The 22,473-nt window shown below is 41.0% G+C and overlaps 1 protein-coding gene across 2 annotated transcripts in view; it reads right to left on the bottom strand.

Annotated features, from left to right (window-relative positions):
- Nucleotides 1-22,473, bottom strand: part of LOC143988780 (alpha-1,4-N-acetylglucosaminyltransferase-like) — a 337,591-nt gene that overhangs the window by 170,861 nt on the left and 144,257 nt on the right. For both annotated transcript variants that reach the window (XM_077488635.1, XM_077488634.1), the window contains exon 2: nucleotides 18,754-18,856. The gene's annotated coding sequence lies outside the window, so the exon portion shown is untranslated. The remainder of the gene's footprint in view (nucleotides 1-18,753; nucleotides 18,857-22,473) is intronic.

Genomic DNA, 22,473 nt, shown 5'->3' with positions numbered 1-22,473 from the left:
ATTGATGGGCATTTAAATGTAAGTTTTTTTTCCTTAAACTTCGGGTGCGTGTTATACGCCGATAAATACAGTATATACTCTCCCTAGCCATACACATGGTTAATGCAGCTAAACTCCTCCATCTAAATCTGATTGGTATAAGCACATACAAAAAAAACACAGAAATGGAAGAACGGATACACCAGGCTCACGACACACAACACAAGTTCATTGCTGTATGGTCCAACTGGCTCCATTTTACTACGACAATTGAATATCCGACCTCCACGTAACTGCACACCACAGTTGGTGATATAAAATAAAATACATTCTTGGGAAACCCTGCACCTGGTTTCCTTCCTTTCATTTGTCCTCAAATCGTTTCGACACACCCCCTTCCATTACTAAAGATACCCCCCACTAAACGCCTCCATTTATAAACAGAATGTGTCACATTGTTAGGCCTTCATTATCGGTCCCTCCCCTGCCTCCTCTTTTCCCCATCCCCCTCACACCTGTTCTCCCTACACCAATACCACACATTGAGAGTTTATGTCTACCATAACATCTTTTCATCATAGAGACATATGGACCCAGCTCCTACAATTAATAGATGGATTTTTACATAAGTACCATCTCCTTTAAACTGTTCTTCCTACTGTTTTCCTAACCTAAATATAACATGCTCAATTGCATTTGTATACAAAACTGAATGTATTTATGTATGTATTGATTCTACAGTTGTTGCTTATTTAGCATTCAATGCACCGGCTGCATCCGCAAGATGATTTTGCATTATTGCATTGTTGGGTTAAAATGTACATTCCTTCAAAAAAACTTCTGAAACAAAAAAAACAAAACAAATAATAGACATCAAATCTTTATATAGCTCTATCCCTCATCCAAAGGGCATAGCATCAATGAGACACGTCATACAGAGAAATAAAAATGTAGATCCCGTATATGGAGAATTCATCCACTCACTCCTTGAGTTTATTTTGGAACATAATATCTTTTTTAGTTTTTAATGGCTCCCACTACCTCCAGGTGCAGGGGGTGGTGATGTTGTGCCCCATCTTATGCCAACCTGTACCTGGGGGGAGTGGGAGTCTTCATTCCTGGACGATGAAGCCTTATCAATGTACATGGACCACATAGTATGTTACTGGTATATTGATGACGTGTTCATCGTCTGGGACGGACACCCTAACTTACTGCAAGAATGTTTGTTGAGAATGAACAAAAGCGACTTTAAATTCAGGATTTACTATGTCTTTTGACAAATATCGGGTCACTTTTCTAGATGTAGAGATCTACAGGGGAGAGGGAGGATCCATCATGAGCAAACTATAGGAAGCCAACTGCTGGCAATGCGATTCTGCATGCCACCAGTTTCCATCCTAAGCCATTGATGGATTCGATCCCTTACAGCCAATACCTTAGGGTAAGGCAAAACTGTACGGGTGATAACACCTTTAAGGTAGAAGCTGACAAGCTCCGTGACAAGTTATCATTACGGGGATACTCTCATACCTCTTTGAAACTGTAATTTAGAAAAGCCTCCTTACAAATGAGAGAGAATCTTCTCTATTCTAATAAAACTAAAAAAGATAAACACTGGCAGAATTATTACAAGATACAGTAATCAGCAAGAGAAAATTCAAACCATTATAGAGAAATATTGGCATCTGCTCTTATTGGACCCAACATTGGGACAGTTTGTCCCGATCAAACCTCTTTTCACCTTTAAACACGCTACATCCATCAGAGGTAGGGTGGTTAGTAGTGAGTTTCAAGGTGATACTGCTAAGATACATTGTAAATATAAAGGGACGTTCATTTGCGGTAAATGCCATTACTGTAAGTACATGTTGGTTCAAAAGAACCCTAGGCTACCCAATGGCCAGATTTTCCACCCCAGGCATTTTGCCAGTTGCAGGACGTTTGGGGTAGTTTACCTACTACTTTGCAATTGCACATGCATATAGGCATATCATAAGTATGCAAACCTGTGACCCTGACCTTCACCTAGGAAGACATACCAATATAGTACACAACGGGAAATTTCCCAGCATAAAATTTCTCATTCTGGACCATGTACATCCCGACCCCGGGGGGGGATTGGAACAAGGCCCTTTTACAACTGAAATCCCGATGGGATTCATAAACTCAAGGCCACACAACCTCCAGTGCTAAATGAAACCATCCGATTTAAACCCTTTCTTGAGGGGTTTTTTTTTCAGGGGAAGTGGAGAAATAATTACTTTAAGATTTCAAACAATGATCTCCCACTCACAGATTGCTCAACACATACTAGATACACCGTGTAGATAGAGGTTTTCTTTGTCTTTACTAAGTTACAAACTGCTGGAAATTATGAATTAATATGTATTTCTCTGATGTTATGTGTTTTTTGGTAATGTTATACATACTTGTTAATACGATATGTTCATGTCTTTAATACAATGTGTTATGTATATGGGTCTATATACAGATACTGTATGCTACTGCAAAGGATGTCTATAGAATTTAGTAAATGTATCAAATGCTTGTTTATTTAATTATTCAATATGCATTTTGTGTTTTTCTGTTTGTGGATCAAAATGTGATTTTCAGTTTCCTATTTGTTGTCATATGAATTATTATAGCGGTAATCACAATAAATATACTACAAAATATGCCCGTGGGCTATATGTGAGATCTGCATATGTCAATAATATATCCATACAAGAATCTGTTCATTCCCTACAGTGCCTTGCGAAAGTATTCGGCGCCCTTGAACTTTTCAACCTTTTGCCACATTTCAGGCTTCAAACATAAAGATATAAAAATTTTATTTTTTGTGAAGAATCACCAAGTGGGACATAATTGTGAAGTGGAATGAAATTATTGGATTTTTGAAACTTTTTTAACTAATAAAATAATGAAAAGTGGGGCGTGCAAAATTATGCAGCCCCCTTGCATTAATACTTTGTAGAGCCACCTTTTGCTGCGATTACAGCTGCAAGTCGCTTGGGGTATGTCTCTATCAGTTTTGCACATCGAGAGACTGAAATTCTTGCCCATTCTTCCTTGCAAAACAGCTCGAGCTTAGTGAGGTTGGATGGTGAGCATTTGTGAACAACAGTTTTCAGCTCTTTCCACAGATTCTCGATTGGATTCAGGTCTGGACTTTGACTTGGCCATTCTAACACCTGGATATGTTTATTTGTGAACCATTCCTTTGTAGATTTTGTTGTATGTTTGGGATCATTGTCTTGTTGGAAGATAAATCTCCGTCCCAGTTTCAGGTCTTTTGCAGACTCCAACAGGTTTTCATCCAGAATGGTCCTGTATTTGGCTGCATCCATCTTCCCCTCAATTTTAACCATCTTTCCTGTCCCTGCTGAAGAAAAGCAGGCCCAAACCATGATGCTGCCACCACCATGTTTGACAGTGGGGATGGTGTGTTGAGGGTGATGAGCTGTGTTGCTTTTACGCCAAACATATCGTTTTACATTGTGGGCAAAAAGTTCGATTTTGGTTTCATCTGACCAGAGCACCTTCTTCCACATGTTTGGTGTGTCTCCCAGGTGGCGTGTGGCAAACTTTAGACGATACTTTTTATGGATATCTTTGAGAAATGGCTTTCTTCTTGCCACTCTTCCATAAAGGCCAGATTTGTGCAGTGTACGACTGATTGTTGTCCTATGGACAGACTCTCCCACCTCAGCTGTAGTTCTCTGCAGTTCATCCAGAGTGATCATGGGCCTCTTGGCTGCATCGCTGATCAGTCTTCTCCTTGTCTGAGCTGAAAGTTTAGAGAGACGGCTAGGTCTTGGTAGATTTGCAGTGGTCTGATACTCCTTCCATTTCAAAATGATCGCTTGCACAGTGCTCCTTGGGATGTTTAAAGCTTGGGAAATCTTTTTGTATCCAAATCCGGCTTTAAACTTCTCCACAACAGTATTACGGACCTGCCTGGTGTGTTCCTTGGTCTTCATGATGCTCTCTGCGCTTTCAACAGAACCCTGAGACTATCACAGAGCAGGTGCATTTATACAGATACTTGATTACACACAGGTGGATTCTATTTATCACCATCAGTCATTTAGGACAAAATTGGATCATTCAGAGATCCTCGCTGAACTTCTGGAGTGAGTTTGCTGCACTGAAAGTAAAGGGGCCGAATAATTTTGCACGCACCACTTTTCAGTTTTTTTATTTGCTAAAAAAGTTTAAAATTATCCAATAGATTTCATTCCACTTCACAATTGTGTCCAATTTGTTGGTGATTCTTCACAAAAAATTAAAATTTTATATCTTTACGTTTGAAGCCTGAAATGTGGCAAAAGGTTGAAAAGTTCAAGGGGGCCGAATACTTTCACAAGGCACTGTATATGGGCTTTCTAATTGTACTAATGGCAGGTAGCTTTTTTCCCTGTTTGGTAGTCCTATTTATAATTTTTTCTTTGTGTACTATCCCTTGTATAATATCCCATTCCAGCCGTTGTTTTTATTGTTTTTTTTTTTTTCAAAATTATTTTTATTGAATTTTCACAGTGTACAAATTATACAGTGACAGAAAAGTAGATGTAAAGATAGCAAGTACATAACCCAAACTATGTGTGAAAGAATGACATGAGTCGCAATTAACCAAAACAGTACGTACAGGGATTGACAGTGTGGTTAAAATAACAATCAATAATACAGATTGTGACAAACAGCTTCAAAGGAAGCAACAATTTGAAGGAGTGTCGTTGGCGGATAACGGTAAATAAAGAAGGACAAGGGGGTAAGTAGGTGAGGGTAGAAAGAAGAGCAAAAAGGGGGGAAGGAGGGGAGGAGGGGGGGGGGGAGCAGCAAGATCACCAGAAAATTAACAGTTGAATCATCAAGATTTACAATTGGCATTGTACCAGGAGGACCATGGGTACCAAAAGGTGTCTAACGGAGGAGTGTTTGGTCGTAGTACGGGCGAGAGTGGTTTCATATATAAAGTGTGTTTGGACTAGATTGATAACTTCGGCTCTAAGTGGGATGGTATTTGTTTTCCAGTTCCTTGTCAGGAGGAGTTTTGTGGCTAAGAGGACGTGAGTGAGCACATGTCTATGGGCTGGAATCAGGTCTTCGATCGTTAGGTTAAGAATGGCTAGTTGGGGGGATAAAACAATAGAAAAATGTAAAAGTTCTTGAAGCAAGGCTTGAATGTCTTCCCAGAGCATGTGAATTAGGGGACAGGACCAAAGAATGTGTAGTAGGGTGCCAGATTCATTGCAGTTTCTTCAACAATTTGGAGAGGTGGGTTGATGAAATTTGGCAATTCTATGGGGGGTCAGATACCATCTCATAAGTGTTTTTTGGGAGAGTTCACAGAGTGAGGTGCATGAAGTGGCTTTGTATATGGAGTTTATTGCAGCAATCCATTGTTGGTCTGAGAATTGGAGTTGTAAGTCAGACTCCCAGTCTAGGAGGGGTTTGAATTTGTGAAACGTGGGTTTTTCCTGCAGTGTGGAGTAAATGAGGGCGACTCCCTTAAAGAGGAATTAGAAGAAAAAAAAGATTCCCATATTTTCACAGGAATGGCTCCTTCTAGTGAGGGGTGTGTTAAAAGGCATGTTCGTAGCCTATGATACGTTAGGAAATCCTTAGTGGGGGCTCCGAGATCTAAGCTAATGTGATGGAAGGATTTGTTATGTAGCACGGAGCGAAGCTCCAGGGTAGAGGACAGTTTAGACGTAATCTCTATTGGAATAGTTAAGTCTGGTGTAAGGTGTTTCAGAGTATTGAGAGGGATGTGAATTTGTTTGGTCGGGAGTTGGGACCATGTGGTGCGATGCAGTATCTTCCACGCTTTGATGGAAGCTTGAATAGGAGGGGAATAGTGTCGTAAGAAGGTAGTAGTGGAGGTTGTGCTAAATAGCCAATCTCGGAGGTTCGGGCCTGGTGTGTCTGCATTCTCAATGGATCCCCAAAGCGAAGTGGGGGAAGGTAGCAACCAATCTTTCATCTGAGATAAAATTGTGGCTAAGTAGTAATCTTTTATGTCAGTGAATCCCATCCCACCGTTAGATCTGTGTTTAATAAGTTTAGCTAGGTTGCATCTAGATTTCTTCCCTTGCCATACAAAATGGTTCAAGACAGACTGCAGTGATGTAAGGTATGAGGCTGAGAGTGGGATGGGGAGTACCCTAAAGATGTAGAGGAGTTTTGGCAGGACCATCATTTTAAATGCTGCCAGGCGGCCGGCCCAGGAGAATTCGTATTTAGTACGTTTGTTGGATTCAGAAAGGAGCATTTGTTTCGCTTCTGTATAATTAAATGAGAAGAGAGATCTAGTGGATTTGGTTAGTGTAATCCCTAAGTATGGGATACCGTTATCAGCCCAAGGATAAGGATACGCGTTGCGTAAGATATTGCTCGTGATAGCATCCATACCCAGGTCTAGTATGTAGGATTTGTGTTCATTGACCTTATAGTAAGATACATTACTAAATCTGTGCAAAAGGATTTGTATCGAAGCCAGGGAGGACTGGGGGTTTGTGACCATTAATATTACGTCATCTGCAAACAAGTTTATCTTATGCTCGATTTCCCCAATTTTAAAACCGGAAATGGTGTGAGCTTGACGTACATGTTCCGCCAAGGGTTCCATAGCCAAATTGAAAATGAATGGGGATAGTGGACAACCTTGGCGTGTGCCATTAGAAATGGAAAAGGGTGTGGATAGCATTTCAGAGGTATATACCCGTGCAGAGGGGGCGGAGTACAGGGCCATAATGGCTGAGAGGATCGGACCTTGGAATCCAAATTTAGATAGAGTGGCTCGGAGATACAGCCAGTGGACCCTATCGAACGCCTTCTCTGCATCCAAGGAAAGGAGCAGAGAAGGCATTCGGTTAGCCTCAGCTTTGTGAATTATATTGATAATTCTTCTTGTGGCGTCAGACGCCTGCCTATCCTTGGTGAATCCAGACTGATCCTGGTGGATCAATAGGGGCATAACTTATAACAATCAGTTGGCAATCAACTTGGCGTAAATTTTCGTGTCTAAGTTCAGAAGGGAGATTGGTCTGAAGTTTTGTGCTTGGGTTGGTTCCTTGCCTGGCTTTGGTATAGTGACAATTAAAGCTTGTAACATTTCTGGTGGGAGAGAGGAGGAAGAGGCAGCGTCGTTACATACTAAAGTTAGGAAGGGAGATGAATTGTTTATAATAATTGCTAGTAAGGCCATCTGGGCCAGGTGATTTGTTGAATGAGAGGGCTTTGATCACGGATTCGACTTCCAAGGTTGTGAAAGGGGTATTTAAGGAAGCCAGTTGATCTGGTGACAATTTTGGTAGATTGATTTCCTGGAGAAAGGATTGGATGTCTGACAAAGAGGGTTGGGTAACAGAAGCATCGTCTTTTAAGTTATATAGGGTATTGTAATAGTGACTGAATGCATCTGCAATGTTTTGGGGTCAAGTAGTTTTTGTTTGGTAGTGGGGTGAAATAGATGTGTAATTTTGGACTTAGCATAGTGGCCCTTGATTCTATTTGCCATAAGTTTGCCCGCTTTATTACCCGTAAAATAGTGGGTTGCTTTAAAATAATTGTGGGCTTTCTCATACGACTGTAAAAGGTGAGATCTAAGCTCCAATCTGAGGGAGTCTAATTTAGCTTTAGTTGTTAGGGAGGGAGCGGATTGGTTTAGGTGTTCAAGCGTGTTAATTTCTGATGTGAGTAGGTTTAGACGCTGTGATGTCTTCCTCCTCTCTCTAGCACCAATTTGTATGAGTATACCGCGAATGAATGCCTTGTGGGCATTCCAGAGGACAGTATTGTCTTTAACAGGACCAACATTATTACTGAAGAATTCGACTAGACAGTCTCTGATGTAGGAGGAGTGGGTTGGAGAATTGACGATCGCTGCGTCGGCTCTCCAGAGTCTGGTACAGGAGCGTGCTCATGACTCTTCTAGGGAAATAGTAACTGTTGTGTGGTCCGACCATGTAATGGTGTCTATTGTGGAGAAGGAGATTTTAGGTAAGGTCCATTTATCCACTAGGAAATAGTCAATCCGGGTGTAGGAGTTGTGTTGGGGGGAGAAGTATGAATAGTCTCTTTCAGTGGAGTGGTGGCATCTCCAGACGTCAAAAAGATCATGGGAGCGAATGAAAGAACCCATAGGGGAGGTCAGCCTCTTGAGTTGGGAGGAGGAGTCTATGGAGCAGTCAGGTACCAGATTGAAATCTCCACAAATGATGAAATTGACCTTGTTTAAATCTGTTGATTTTCTTCATTAGTTTAGAGAGGAAGCGGATTTGTCTTTTGTTTGGAGCATACAGAGTAACAATAGTGTATCTGGTGTTGTTTAGGTCACAAGCTATTGCCAGGTATCTGCCTTCCGGATCCTGTAAGGTGTCATGAAGGGTGAATGAGCAGGTGTTGTTGATGGCAATCAACACCCCTTTTCTTTTTTCTGGACCAGAGGCCTTGAAGATGTGGGGAAATAATCTGTGGGAGCAAGTAGGTTCTGCGGAATTTTTAAAATGCGTTTCTTGAACACAAAGCACATCGCAGTGAGATTCCCGAGCCGTACGCCAGAGGGATTTCCTCTTGGCCGGATGGTTTAGGCCCTTCGCATTGAGGGACAAAAATTTGGGCATAGTGTGGAGGGAGAGTGGTGGTAAATGCAAGTAGAGCAGTACTTACAGTTCCTGGTAGAAACGGTCCTGGATCTTACGGTTAGCGTAAAGGGGATGAGGATATGATCCTTCGTAGTGTTCCGAAATAGATGATCCTGCTAGATCAAAAGAACAAGTAGCAGGGGGTGGAAGACAAAAAAGAAAAGCAAAAAAAGAAATGGTTAAAGGCAAAGAATGAGCAGATTGAGAAACAGCCGGTTGTGAAATCTGAGGGGGGGTAGGGAGGAATCAGCAGTGTATCAAGGACTGCCGATCGAAACCGGGGGAGAAGTCCGTGAACTAAGTGCATCGAGCAGGCACCGAGCGGGTTGCAAATAACTAGTAGAGGTGGTGCAGCACTAATCTTGCAATCATTGGATCAAGTTAGAGCGTTGATGATGGTTGTAAGTCGGAGGGAACGTTGCAGATGGCTGCGAGCCAGTAGGTGCGATCTCTGGGAGTATGCCCCAGGTGCGGAGCAGTTTAATGCCCTCTTCCACTGTGTGGATGTTGTGGCGGGTACCGTTTTTGGTGACCACCAGCTTGGTAGGGAAACCCCATTGATAAGGGATCCTGTGATTGTTGAGCGGTTTTGTGATGCTTTGGAGTTGACGTCTCTGTTGACGAGTATATTGTGAGATATCAGCAAAAAGTTGGAGCTTCGCATAGGGGGGTGGGAGTTGACCCATGCGTCTGGATTGAGCAAGTAGCATGTCTTTAGTATGAAAAAAAATGGATTCTCATCAAGGTGTCGCGAGGTACCTCAGGTGGCAAGTGTGGAGGTTTTGGTAAGCGGTGAATGCGATCGACTATAGTTTCGATCTGTGGTAGGTCTGGCAGAATTGTGGAGATGAGCTGTCGGGCATATGAATTCAGGTCTGTGGGGAGGACAGATTCGGGTATGGAGGTATTGTGGGATCATCTGCTGCGTCCGGGAGATCTGTGTAAGAGGCCGCCGAGCGCTGTGAGGCGCCGCGGGCGCCATCTTGGATCTTTCCTCCATGAGGGATCGCAAAGAATTCGGTAAGTTTCTTAGGCAGTTTAAGGTCTTTGCGTTTCCTAGACCCTCCGGTCGGGTTCCCCCGGGTGTGGAGATCCGCTGAGATCATTTCGGTGTCTCGATCGGTGCTGTAACAGTCCGTTTATTCCGTTCGGTGCAGGAGCTGAGGAATCAAGCTGCCATTCCGCTTGGTGGTTTTTATTGTTTTGATCACTCCCCTGTTCTTTTTATGCAGGTGGGCGGCCCGGGGAAGCACCCGGCACACCAGTCACATTCGTCATCTGCGACTTCTCCCTGGGCACTCCCACCGGTGTCGGTGGGTGGAGAGGGGGCATGGCCTCATTCCGACATGTGTGTGCGCACACACCGTGGACAGGGCGGTGCACATGCGCACTCAGTCTCTCCTCCCCATCCATCCATCAGCTGCTGCAATTTGTTGCGCCAGCTGACTGGATGGGGATCACTACAAAAAGACACATCCACCGTCCGTTCGGCGTCCTTCACATTTGGATGTTGGATGCCGTGACGGACGGGTGGATATATACAATGTAAAGGGTTTCTTAAAGCAACCAAGACATAAAATATTTTTTTTTCCAACTGCCAATATTAATAAACTAGGGTATACTGATAAATATTAATTACTACCAATGACTATTAAATTAATTATAAAAAAAAAAAAAAAAAAAAAAAAAAAAAAAACTTACTGCCTTTTCCATTATTATGGTAACTATATTTGAATATTAATTACTAGTAAATTAATTTAAAAAAAAAAAACGTATGGTCTTTTCAATTAATTTTATACAAAAACATTAATTTGGTCCTTATTAAAACACTTATGGTTGTCATACGGATGTAACTAATCCTGACATCGGACATATCCGCTATATAATTTGGAGAGTATATGAAGCCGCCAGGTTACTACCATAATGGCATATTATATATATATACACACACACACACACACACACACACACACACACACACACACTAGATAAAATATGAATACATTTTAATAACAATGATATAAATATAATTTTATAGGAGCTGCCTTTACTTGCCAGCATTACCATTGCAATATCTGCTATTTTTCAGGTATGACATCATTTAATTAACTCTACACTTCTTGCTAACAAATTATTTTTTTATGCATTTATATTTTTATTTTTCACATTAAAATTTTTTTATTCATCTCTTATTTTTTTTTATGAAGAAAAGTACTTTTTTTTATAATATATATATATATATATATATATATATATATATATATATATATATATATATATATATATATATATATAAAAAAAATCGCACGGGAGGAGAGAAGGGGGGGGGGGGGGGTTGCTCCACTGTACCACCTGCACTAGGGGTTTGAGCTTTGAGGTTTAGGCTTTTTCGGCCATCTCTGCTGGGGCGACCACACTAGGAGTTCCTGGAGGGAGAATAGCCATCGGCAATAGCTACCGTGTCCTCCTGCTGTGTTTTTAACTACAAGTTTCTTGGGATGCCTATTTAACACATTATTTTGAATATGTAAGTGTATACTAAAATACTGGTATATAAATATAATGCATGTACATTTAATTAATTTTTTAGAATATATATTCTATCTTTTTCTATACGTATACATACCGATGAAGAAGGAGATTCGGTCTCTCTGAAATGCGTAGGGTATTCTAATCAATTAGTGTGTATACAGATTATTTGTGCATTCCTTATTTTATATATGTCTCTTATAATATTACTTCAATAAAAAAAAATCTTTTGTACTCTACATACTTGATACTCCGTGTATGTGCCAAAAAAGTCCACCACTAGAGGTGTCCTAACTTTTGGTTCACTCATTAGCTAGATGTTTCCCGCCAAAGGATTTGTCACCGATCCAGTGCTCAGCTGAGGTAAATCTTCCTAGCAAGAGCAGGCAGCTTATCACCTGAACCACAAAACCGAAAGAACCAGCAAAACAGCCATTGAGAGACATGTACTTAAAGACAGTGGAACCCCCGCTTTATCGTTTGTTTTTTGGCATACTGACTATCATTAGTATTAAAGATAAGAGTCACTTTGTGTTTTTTTTTTCAATAAAGAAGCATGCTGTTTTCTCCCCAAAAACGATTTTATAAAACCATCTCCTGACGTTTGTCATCTTGCCTGTGGGCATGTGAAGCTCACAGGCATCTTCTTCCGGGACAGTGCTGCTAATAGACCAGCATGCACCGCCCGTTCGATTGTAGATCTCGAGCATGCGCAGTAAGTGCAATTTCGAGCGCCGTCAACAGCTCCGGTTGCCATCACAACGGGTGTCGTCGTAGGAAGTCCCGCCCCATTTTGATGGCAACAGAGATAAACAATGAAACAAAGAGGACAGATGAGACAATCATAGATGAGAGAGCGGCGCTGGATTTAGAGGAAAGGTAAGTATAAAAATATCTTTTATCTTGCAGCTTAAAAATTTTCTATATAAAAACGAATGCTCTGGGGAAAAAGATTGTAATTATGTTTAAAATTAAAATGGAGGGAGAGATTATATATATATATATACACACATACATACATACATACATACATACACACACACACACACACACACACACACACACACACACTGCCTTGCGAAAGTATTCGGCCCCCTTGAACTTTTCAACCTTTTGCCACATTTCAGGCTTCAAACATAAAGATATAAAATGTTTATTTTTTGTGAAGAATCACCAACAAGTGGGACACAATTGTGAAGTGGAACGAAATCTATTGGATTTTTGAAACTTTTTTAACTAATAAAATAATGAAAAGTGGGGCGTGCAAAATTATTCAGCACCCTTGCGTTAATACTTTGTAGAGCTACCTTTTGCTGCGATTACAGCTGCAAGTCGCTTGGGGTATGTCTCTATCAGTTTTGCACATCGAGAGACTGAAATTCTTGCCCATTCTTCCTTGCAAATCAGTGAGGTTGGATGGAGAGCGTTTGTGAACAACAGTTTTCAGCTCTTTCCACAGAGTCTCGATTGGATTCAGTTCTGGACTTTGACTTGGCCATTCTAACACCTGGATACGTTTATTTGTGAACCATTCCTTTGTAGATTTTGCTGTATGTTTGGGATCATTGTCTTGTTGGAAGATAAATCTCCGTCCCAGTTTCAGGTCTTTTGCAGACTCCAACAGGTTTTCATCCAGAATGGTCCTGTATTTGGCTGCATCCATCTTCCCCTCAATTTTAACCATCTTCCCTGTCCCTGCTGAAGAAAAGCAGGCCCAAACCATGATGCTGCCACCACCATGTTTGACAGTGGGGATGGTGTGTTGAGGGTGATGAGCTGTGTTGCTTTTACGCCAAACATATCGTTTTGCATTGTGGGCAAAAAGTTTGATTTTGGTTTCATCTGACCAGAGCACTTTCTTCCACATGTTTGGTGTGTCTCCCAGGTGGCTTGTGGCAAACTTTAGACGAGACTTTTTATGGATATCTTTGAGAAATGGCTTTCTTCTTGCCACTCTTCCATAAAGGCCAGATTTGTGCAGTGTACGACTGATTGTTGTCCTATGGACAGACTCTCCCACCTCAGCTGTAGTTCTCTGCAGTTCATCCAGAGTGATCATGGGCCTCTTGGCTGCATCTCTGATCAGTCTTCTCCTTGTCTGAGCTGAAAGTTTAGAGGGACGGCCAGGTCTTGGTAGATTTGCAGTGGTCTGATACTCCTTCCATTTCAAAATGATCGCTTGCACAGTGCTCCTTGGGATGTTTAAAGCTTGGGAAATCTTTTTGTATCCAAATCCGGCTTTAACCCTTTCATGACTAAGCCTATATTTGGTGTTTAATAGTTAAAATCCATATTTTTTGCTAGAAAATTACTTGGAACCCCCAAACATTATATATATATATATATATATTTTTTTAGCAGAGACTCTAGAGAATAAAACGGCGATTTTTGCAATATTTTATGTCACACGGTATTTGCGCAGCGGTGTTTTAAACGCAACTTTTTGGGAAAAGGGACACTTTCATGAATAAAAAAAAAAAAAAAAAAAAACTGTAAAAATTAGCCCAATTTTTTGCATAATGTGAAAGATAATGTTACGCCGAGTAAATAGATACCAAACATGTCACACTTTATAATCGCACACACTTGTGGATTGACGACAAAGTACGGTACCTAAAAATCTCAATAGGCGACGCTTTAAATTTCTTTTACTGTTACCAGGTTAGCGTTACAGAGGAGGTCTAGTGCTAGAATTATTGCTCTCGCTCTGATGATAGCGGCGATACCTCGCATGTGTGATTTGAACACTGTTTACATATGCGGGCGCGACTTCCGTATGCGTTTTCTTTGCTTCGCGAGCTCGCGGGGACGGTGGGCGCTTTAATTTTTTTTTTTTTTTTTTATTCATTTTAAAATTACTAAATTGTTTTAAAAAAAAATAAAAAAAATTTGATCACTTTTATTGCAGTCACAAGGAATGTAAACATCCCTTGTGACAGTAATAGGTGGTGACAGGTACTCTTTATGGAGGGATCGGGGGTCTAAAAGACCCCCCACCCCTCCTTTACACTTCAATGTATTCAGATCGCCGAAAACGGCAATTCTGAATACCGTATATATTTTTAAAACCGGCGCCATTGGCAGCCGAGTAAACGTCAAGTGACGTCATGACGTCGCTTCCGTGTTTACTATGAGGAGACTGGAACGAAGCCGATTACGGCTTCATTCCAGTTCCTCCCCAGCAGCCGGAGGCATCACACATGGAATCGGTGCTCCGGATCGAACGGGAGCACCGGTAACAGCGGCGGGAGGGTGGGGGGGACGTCCCCTCCCGCTCCTCCGGCATAACAGCCGAGCGGCTTTTAGCTGCATCGGTTGTTATGGCTGGAAAGCCAATCGCCTGCTGAAGAAAATTGTACCAGGATGATGCCTGCAGGTGCGGGCATCATCCCGGTATACCCCCCGGAAGCCGAGTACGCAGATCTGCATACGCTCGGCGGGAAGGGGTTAAACTTCTCCACAACAGTATTACGGACCTGCCTGGTGTGTCCCTTGGTCTTCATGATGCTCTCTGCGCTTTCAACAGAACCCTGAGACTATCACAGAGCAGGTGCATTTATACAGAGACTTGATTACACACAGGTGGATTCTATTTATCACCATCAGTCATTTAGGACAACATTGGATCATTCAGAGATCCTCGCTGAACTTCTGGAGTGAGTTTGCTGCACTGAAAGTAAAGGGGCTGAATAATTTTGCATGCACCACTTTTCAGTTTTTTATTTGCTAAAAAAGTTTAAATTATCCAATAGATTTCGTTCCACTTCACAATTGTGTCCCACTTGTTGGTGATTCTTCACAAAAAATAAAAATGTTATATCTTTATGTTTGAAGCCTGAAATGTGGCAAAAGGTTGAAAAGTTCAAGGGGGCCGAATACTTTCGCAAGGCACTGTATATCTCTCTCTCTATATCTATATAATCTCTATATATTTATAAATCTAGCTTATTTGCATTTTTTTGTACGTTGTTAGACAATGTTTTTTTTCCTTTTATCTATGAAAATATATTTTTTTAATTCTTTAAATCATCTTAAGTATTTATATTTTGTGATAGACACAGTCAAATTATTTATTTTTCAAATGGTACTTTTTTTTTTTTACCACTTTGCGCCCGCGCTATAGCCAAAAGATGGTTACAGCGCGGACGATAACTGCCGGGAGGGCGTCCCTGGATGTCCTCCTGTTTCCCTTGGACACAGCCAGTCACAGATCGCTGTAAATTGCCAATCATCTAAATTTTGCAAAGATAATACATTTTTCTATTATTTTACAGATTTTCCATCTTTATACAATATTCTAAAGCAATTTGTTATGATCCTTTTCTTTTAATCAACTGCCATGGTAAGTAAAATTTTTATAATAAATAAGATTAAATTCATTTTTTGTCTCCAATTATTATAGAAAAAATAACTCGTCAATTAAAATGTATTTTTTAATACGTGTTTAGGACAATCATGCTGTGACCGAACCGTCAATCGTTCAAAATACCATGCCCTTGACTCAGGATGAAAAAGGAAGTATAATGAACTGCTTTCCGGCCGCCGGCTGTCAAATGATGGCCAGGCGGTGCAACTATTGTGGCAGAGGGGGCGTCATAGGATGGCCTCCCATTTAAACAGGGAAGGCGCGCGATCGTGCATGCGCATCCCTGTTCCTTCGGTGGCAGCATGTCACAGAAACACCCCTCACCAATGAGGGGGGTGAACAGCCATTGGGTATGGCTGTTTACCACGTGACTGCATCATGGCCGATCCCAGATGGTTAGACCCACACTGTGCATGGTGCAATCGCGAGCTCGCTGTGCGTGCATGTCGGTGGCTGCGTGTTCCCTAGAAAACTGCTTGTCACCGACACTGGTAAACAGCCATTGGCTGGCTGTTTACCCACGTGATCGGCTGTGATAGTTTCACAGCCGATCACTAAATGTAAACAAACCGCGGAAATTAGATGTTACTGGGTTCTCCTCCTCACACACCGATCGTGTGTGAGGAGGAGATTGCGGAAACATCTAGTTACCACATACAGTGTACAACAATCACACTGATTGCGCCCCCCCCCCCAATAAAGAGGACCTGTCACCACCCATCATAGTACCTGTCACTCACAGTCCATCAGAGTACCCGAGTACCTGTCACCAGCTCATGAGAGTACACGAGTACCTATTTGCAGCCCATGCCTCATAGAATTTACTTTCGGGTGTTTGCTTTCCAAAAGCTTGGTGCTCCAGGACCTTCAAAAGTGTGATATGTAGGAATGAAATGAGATGTGTAATTTATGCTCCTAGAACGCCTGAAGGTACTACTTCAACGTTCGGCCTCTCTATGGGACCAGGCTGTGTAAAAGCCTTACGTGTGGTATCGCCATAGTCGGGAGGAGAAGCAGAATGTGTTTTGGGGTGCAATTTTTGCTATATACATGCTATGTGTTAGAAATATCTTAGAAATCTAGAACTTTGTGTAAAAAAAATAAATAAAAAAAAAAAAAAAAAATTACCGTATATACTCGAGTATAAGCCGAGATTTTCAGCCTCTTTTTTGAGGCTGAAAGTGCCCCCTCGGCTTATACTCGAGTCACCGCTGTCTGACTGCTCGATCAGCGTATCGAGCAGACAGACGGCGGACATTAAAATTCAAAAGCCGCGCCTCCTTCTCCGCCTCCGCCTGTGATAGGCGGAACACTGAATTTCCCAGCAGTCAGTGTTCCGCCTATCACGGACATCCGCTCATTCTCATACTACGGACGAGTATGAGAGGATGTCCGTGATAGGCGGAACACAGGCTGCTGGGAAATTGAGTGTTCCGCCTATCACAGGCGGAGGCGGAATTTTGAATTGTAGAATGGCCGCCGAGAAGAGCGGCGATCCATCGGCACGGCACGGGACGGAGGAGGCACGGGACGGAGGAGGCACGGCACGGGACGGAGGAGGCACGGCACGGGACGGAGGAGGCACGGCACGGGACGGAGGAGGCACGGCACGGGACGGAGGAGGCTCGGGACGACGGCGGCTCGGGACGGAGGCTTGGGACACAGGTAGGCTGGACACACACACAAGGCTGCACGGACACACACACACACACACACACACACACACACACACACACACACACAGGGATGGATGGATACACACACACACACACACACACAGGGATGGATGGATGGATGGATACACACACACACACACACACAGGGATGGATGGATGGATGGATACACACACACACACACACACAGGGATGGATGGATGGATGAATACACACACAGGGATGGATGGACGGACACACACACAGGGATGGATGGATGGATGGACACACACACAGGGATGGATGGACGGACACACACACAGGGATGGACGGACACACAGGGATGGACAGCCATGTCTCACCCTCGGCTTATACACGAGTCAATAAGTTTTCCAGTTTTTTGGGGGTAAATTGGGGGCCTCGGCTTATATTCGGGTCGGCCTATACTCGAGTATATACGGTAACCCTTCAAAATACACATTATGACTCAGATTATACGTTGAGGTGTTTGCTTTCCAAAATGGGGTCATTTTGTGGGCTATTCCATTTTCCTGGTACTCTAGGGCCTTCAAAAGTGCAATAGGTGGTTGTGAAATGAGATGTGTCACTTTTGGTTGTAGAACATCTGAAGGTGCTACTTCAATGTTGGTGCTCTGTATGTGGCCAGGTTGTGTAAAAGTCTCACACATGTGGTATCGCCATACTCGGGATGAATGTATTTTGGGGTGTAATTTGTTGTATGCATACGCTGTGTGTGAGAAATAACCTGATAACATGACAATTTATAAAAAAAAAAAAACTTCTGTTTGCATAGAATTGTGTGAAGAAATTTGGAGCACCAGCCGCCACTGGTTCCTGCCAGTGCAGCCAATCAGTCCTGCCTCCTTGTTGAGGATAAGGGAATTATTTTTGTATACATCCGAGAAGCCTCTTCAGAGTACATTAATGATGCATAAAACATCATAGTTTTTTTTAAATGAAATTAATGGAAAAAAAAAAATCTAATTATAATATACATTTATTTTCGTTGTGTACTTTTAGCGCAGAATGCTGATAAAGAAAACATGGGAAGGATCTTCTATATCAGAAACCGAACCAAGTGAAACAGATAGAATTGGCAATATCACGTGGTGTTCCTGTGAAAGGTGCATTTAAAAGCCCACCCAAGTGGAGTCTGTCTGCTGCCGGGAAATCGACACGGTTGATGCCTGTATACCAGAGGGACATCAATGCATTACGCAGGCAGATACATTTATTTCTCAAATAGTGCACCATCAACACGTGAGAATTTCATATACGGTGATTCATATGGACAATCTCCCTCTTGTAGATGCCAACAACAGGTGATTACGTTATTTGAATAATTTTTCTACAGTTTATAAATCTGAAATATCTGTAGTAAATCAATAAGCTGATAATTTATTGAAATTGTAAATTTGTGACTTATTTTAAGAAAATCTTTAGACTTTATTTTCAATTTTTTATTTATTCCAGGGGGATTACGTAAAACTGCGTATTGAACTTACATTGCATGGATTTATGGTATTTTAGGAAAGGGAAACCAAAGGGTTATACCTTCCTGTGCAGTCAATGCAGTATGACTTGTTTTTCCAGATTCCAATTGATCAGATGTCGGATTTCTTTATGCCAATGATTATGATGCTTCCGAAATGGCTTTCTATTAAAACAAAATAATGTATAAAGTAAAGTAATTTTTGATTACATTTTCTAATAAAAAAAAATTAAAATACAAGTGGTGTGCGATTTATTTTATGCTAATATTATTGATGTCGATTTAATGTCCAATTTGAGAAACTAGATGCATATTACTGGTTTTAATAACAGTTTAAGAATCAATTGTATTAAATATTTATATTATAAATTAAAAAAATAAAAATCACTAACAGTTCAATGTGCATACCACAACCCAAATATTTTTTTTATTTTTTTTTTTAGACATCAATTAATCAATAATTCAAAACATTTAACATTGTAAAAATTAGAATCAAAAATAATACATTTTAAATTTTATACAACGGGAAACCGTGTTCTGTGCTTTGCAATAGCAGCAGTGGTTTCAGGCCTTTCTTCAGTCGCAATATTTTTCGGAAATAGGACATTTTTGGGTTTCCATGTACTTTTTAAAGTACCTTCTATGATTGCCAGCATGTTCACCAAAATTTTTTTTGCATGTTCGTTGGACATTTTTTCATAAACGCGTCTAACTATCCATTTTTTATGTCCTCGGGGAATTCCAAATTTTTACGCTCAATTTGAAAGACTTCCCCGCTGTCAATTTTTTTTACTGTTGCCATTTTTCTTCCTACATGGTTGTTGTGCTGCAATGCAGCCAATCGTGTTCTAGCCTCCATCGAATCATAATTGCTGTGGTAGGTCTCAATGCTACCAGTTTGGCAGAAATAAGTCAGATGCTTTAAATCCTTTTCGATTTGTGCGCCCATTATAATTGCAGACAATGAATCGAATGCAGGTGTGTTTTTTTAGAAGCCATGGAATCTTTGGAAAAAGAATACTCTGATCATCATGCAAGCACTGATGTTGTAGGTCTCCAACTCGCCATGTATGTTCATTCACTACATGATGTAGCAGAGATTGCCATTGTAGTTTGAAAACATCCTCATTTCCATCACAATTTCTGCTACACCAATAGAAAAGTGTCAATATGGTTCCAATCCACGGTAAAATTGGACGAAAAGCTTTTTTTTTGGAGAGCTGCATTAATTTTTTTTTTTTTTTTAAATATAATGCCAAATATCAAATTGATGATTTATATTTTCATATTTAGCCATAGTCAATAGTTTTCTAATTCCCGTGTGTCTATCAGTGCCTACATATTGAACATCATATTTGTTTTCCAGTATTCTGTCGAGTGCTTTGGTAAAGCCCAATTTTTTCATGGTAACTGAGGATGTTGTTTGGGAGACCTGCACCAATTAAAAATCTACAATTTTTTTTTGGAATATCCATAACAGTATACGTCGTATATTTCGCACAAAAAACAGGACTATCACATTGTCCATCACCAATGAGGAATAATGGAGTTCCCGTTAACTCCTCTTTTACATTTTGATCATTTTGCTTCCAGCTGTAATCAATGGAAGGAAAAATATACTGGTTTTTCTCTTGGTTATAGGACGATTTGCCAAACATCATAATTCCACTCAGATCAAACATTTCCTTTACCTTTTGATAACTTCCACCTGATAAACAAATGGCGCCAGCAAGTACGATATTGCCTGCAGCATAATTTTTTTATCTTTGGTTGGCTTTCCCAAAGTTTGATGCGGTGCTGTGCATTACATGTAGAAAACACTATCAGCATTGTAACTACTATTTTCTTTTCAATTGTTTTAATTTTGGAAAAGCAGGTCTGGTCGGGGCATTGCATTTTAAACACTGGGCACTTAAACACCCTTAATAACCAGACCAATTTTTAGCTTTCGGTGCCTTCACATTTTGAATGACAATTACTCAGTCATGCAACACTGTAACCATATGAAATTTTTGTCCTTTTTTTCACACAAATAGAGCTTTTCTTTTGGTGGTATTTAATCACCGCTGGGTTTTTAATTTTTTGTGCTATAGAAGAAAAAAAAAGACTGAAAATTCTGTAAAAAATGAATTTCTTAGTTTCGGTTATAAAATTTAGCAGATTAGTCATTTTTATTCAAAAAAATTGGCCAAAATTTATACTACTACATATCTTTGGTAAAAATAAGTACAAATTGGTACATATTAATTAGTTTTTTGTGAAAGTTATGGAGTCCACAAGCTATGGTGCCAATAACTGAAAATTGATCACACCCGAAGGACTGACGGCCTATCTCATTTCTTGAGACCCTAACATGCCAGAAAAGTACAAATACCCCCCAAATGACCCCTTTTTGGAAAGGAGACATTCCAAGGTATTTAGTAAGAGGCATGGTTAGGTTTTTGAAGTTGTCATTTTTTCCTACAACTCTTTGCAAAATCAAGATTTTTTTCCCCCCCTTCACAAAATTGTCATATTATCAGGTTATTTCTCACACACACACACACAGCATATGCATACCACAAATTACACCCCCAAAACACAGTCTATTACTCCCGAGTATGGAGATACCACATGTGTGAGACTTACACAGCGTGGCCACATACAGAGGCCCAACATGCAGGGAGTACCATCAGGCTTTCTGGAGCACCCAGGCAAATTCTGACATTTCTCTCCTACATGTAAAAATCATCATTTAGTTGCTAGAAAATTACATAGAACCCCAAAACATTATATATGTTTTTTTTTAGCAAAGACCCTAGAGAATACAATGGTGGTCATTGCAACTTTTTATCACGCACGGTATTTGCACAGCAATTTTTTTAAGGAAACAAAAAACAAAAAAACAGTAACGTTAGCCCAATGTTTTTGCATAATGTGAAAGATGAAGTAAATAGATACCCAACATGTCACCCTTCAAAATTGCACATGCTCATGGAATGGCGCCAAATGGCGCTACTTAGAAATCCCCATAGGTGATGCTTTAAATTTTTTTACTGGTTACATGTTTTGAGTTACAGAGGAGGTCTCAGGCCAAAATTATTGCCCTCATTCCAACGTTCACAGCGATACCTCACATGTGTGGTTTGAGCACAGTTTTCATATGTAGGCGGGACTTAAGTATGCAAGCACATAGGGACAAGGGCACTTTAAAAAAAAAAAAAAAAAAGATTTCTTCATTGTTCATTTTACTTTTAGCTTGACCTTTTTTTCCCCCAAAAATAAATTTGATCACTTTTATTCCTATTACAAGGAATGTAAACATCCCTTGGAATAGGCATGACAGGTCCTCTTTACAGTGAGATATGGGGTCAATAAGACCCCACATCTCACCTCTAGGCTGGGAAGCCTGAAAAAAAAAAAAAAAAAAAAAAAGGCAGGGTATTGAGGGGTTAAATTTCGGTGAGCAGCGATGTGGGCACTGCAGATGCAGCCCACAGCGCTGCTAACGCCGATCTCTTCCCCCTCCGCTGTACCGATCAGTACAGAGAGGGGGGGGAGGAACCGGCGTCAGAACATGACGCTGGTTTGTTTACAAGTGATTGCTCCGTCATATGAGCGGCCGTTTACCATGATCCGTGATCCGTGATGCGCCGGGTCCTGTGGACCCAGCGGTCATGGATGCTCTCGAGTGCGCGCGAGAGGGGAATTCTGTGAGGCCGTTAATTAACGGCCTCTCAGAGTTAAACAACCGCCCTGTAGCTGTTAATCGGCTATGGGCCGGTTGTTAAGTGTTTAAAATG

Source organism: Lithobates pipiens, unplaced genomic scaffold, assembly GCF_037356315.1.
Source record: "Lithobates pipiens isolate NorthernLeopardFrog02 unplaced genomic scaffold, aLitPip1_a1.2 Scaffold_18, whole genome shotgun sequence".
Lineage (NCBI taxonomy): Eukaryota > Metazoa > Chordata > Amphibia > Anura > Ranidae > Lithobates > Lithobates pipiens.
The sequence above is the reverse complement of the archived record's forward strand: the minus strand, read 5'-3'. Positions and strand labels throughout refer to the sequence as shown.